Consider the following 2789-nt stretch of genomic DNA (forward strand, 5'->3'; position numbering starts at 1 on the left):
GCCCATTGCCCCCCTAGATTTCAGCCCAAGCTCCGCCACTGATCCCTGCCTTTTCTAATTTCCCAAACTTAGTCTGGGTTCATAAAGAACATAGTTCATTTTCCTAACTAATGTCAGAACCATGGTGTAAATGCCAAGTTGGGGTACTGGTGCATCAACCAAACATTGGTGTCTCCAAAAACAGGGATTGTCACTTTATATGTTGCTTTTGAGAAGATGTATTTTATTTTCCTTTTAGGCTGGTGAAATAATTGTGTTGATGTCTAGATAGTCCATACTGGTCCATTTCAATTTACCATTTTCGTAAAGTGAGATGGATTTTTCATGGTAGTGCCCGGTGGTGGTTGCTTTGTGTCACATTTCCAGATACACATGTAGTGGTGTTCTTACTGTATATGTGATAATGCCAAGGATTTTAGCCAATTAGCAATGTCTATATCTCTGTAGTTTCTTAATTTCTATATTTGAAGATGGCCTTAGTTGGTCGGAACGCAAATATCAAGATATGCTGATTAGTTTTTGAGATGTTCCATCAGGAATAAAGATGGCAACTTTTGGGGGCAAGGTTATTTTAGCTGAGATGATAGGTAAATATCAAGTCCGATGATTGCTATGACGTGCAAGAGGGTGTTGAGCTGATAGGTAATTGCAGGAGTCGATGATCTGTATATTCCAGCACCGTTACTCAAGGTAACTTATTTATCTTTATAACCAAGTACATCAACTGAATTTTTCCCATGGCGAGCTAGCTTCGACTGTTCCTGTTTGATTATGTCGTATTAGTAGTTGTAATAGTTCATGGTGTGGTCAATGCCATCTAACATCATATTCTACCTATGGTATTGAACATTTTAGAGTAATCTCAAATATTGGATTTTGTATGAATGTTGCCATCGAATGTCATATTGTGCATACTGTATCGTACATTTTAGATTAATCTTGAAAATTGGATTTTGCCTGAATGTGGCCGATTAACTTGTGTCATAGAATTTCCTTATGACTCCTCTACCGCAGGGTCCAGCAAGGGCAGCATTGATCTCTCCTTATCTACGGCCTATATGTGATGGCCACCACCAGTTTTGAAGCTGGTTGAGGTGGGTGTCTGATCCATTGGTCCTCCCTGGATGAAGTAGTTCATTTTCTTCAAAAATTGCACATTTTCCTCTTTCTTTCTCGATCTGCCTCTTCCGGCTGCTCTCAGCCAGCGCCGCTTCTCACCATCTCACTTGTGGTCTCTCCCTTTTGTTCTTGCAGGTCCTTATCCTCTTTGAGAGGTGGCACACATACTATAGAAGCGCTCCTGGACTGAGAAGTATCTTTGTCCCAAAGGTAACCATATCAATGGTTTTGTTCATTTGGTTATGCATGAGGGAGTTCCATGGTATTTACTTAAATTTGAGATATTAGATTTACGCTATTAGCGAATGAACACCTGGATGTTGCACTAAAATAATCTAACGTGTAGCTCTATATTAGATTTGCTAATTCTGTCCTCTCTCCATGTGCAGTTGCATGACAACTTTTCTCCCCGTGGAACATATTATGTATCTGCCATCTATCATGGTACTAATGATACTCTCCTGCTACCTTGGTACTTTAGTATGGTACGACTTTGCTGAAAAAGCCATTGCTTGTAATACTAACAAATTGTAGGAATAGGATCCGCTAACATCAATTTACTGCTCTGGATTAATTATTGTCCAAGGACCGTCTAAAGATAGATTTTCAAATACTGAAGGCGAGTTAGTCTATTCATTGGTCTGTGTTGTACATTATGCAACAGTGAAACTACAACACAAAAAATTGTTAACTTGTAATGACATACCAGACCATGATATCATCATGTAGATCTGCTACTTCTCTTCCTCGATCAGACCACCGGTTGCATATATCACATCTCGTTGCATATGTATTTGCTTTTATTTTTTGCTTTGAGCTTAGTATGTCATTTTGTGCAGAGTCCAGCAAATTCTTTTCTTCTGCTTGATATGTTATAACATGCAAGAATGTATCTCACCAGATTTGTTCCATTTTTAGGTTTATGACAAAATGGAGATGGTGGACTCCTGATGACGAAGTAATTGTGATGAAGTGTGGATGTCCCTGTTGAGACAAAGCATCGGGATTGGCGGCAATTAACTGTTGAGGAACGTAGTAATTTCAAAAATATTCCTACGCACACGCAAGATCATGGTGATGCATAGCAATGAGAGGGGAGAGTGTCCGTCCACGTACCCTCGTAGACCGTAAGCGGAAGCGTTATGACAACGCGGTTGATGTAGTCGTACGTCTTCACGATTCGACCGATCCAAGCACCGAACGTACGGCACCTCCGAGTTCAGCACACGTTCAGCTCGATGACGATCCCCGGGCTCCGATCCAGCAAAGCTTCGGGGATGAGTTCCGTCAGCACGACGGCGTGGTGACGATGATGATGTTCTACCGGCGCAGGGCTTCGCTTAAACTCTGCGCCGATATGACCGGGGTGGAATATGGTGGAGGGGGGCACCGCACACGGCTAAGGAACGATCCGTAGATCAACTTGTGTGTCTATGGGGTGCCCCCTGCCCCCGTATATAAAGGAGGGAGGGGGAGGCCGGCCGGCCCTTGTTGGGCGTGCCAGGAGGAGGAGTCCTCCTCCTAGTAGGAGTAGGACTCCTCCTTTCCTACTCCTACTAGGACGGGAAGGAAAGAGGGGGGCGCCGCCCCCCCCCCTCTTAGTCCAATTCGAACCAGAGGGAGAGGGGCGCGCGGCCCTTCCTGGCCGCCCCTCTCTCTTCCCACCAAGG

This window comes from Triticum dicoccoides, chromosome 5B, assembly GCF_002162155.2.
Source record: "Triticum dicoccoides isolate Atlit2015 ecotype Zavitan chromosome 5B, WEW_v2.0, whole genome shotgun sequence".
Lineage (NCBI taxonomy): Eukaryota > Viridiplantae > Streptophyta > Magnoliopsida > Poales > Poaceae > Triticum > Triticum dicoccoides.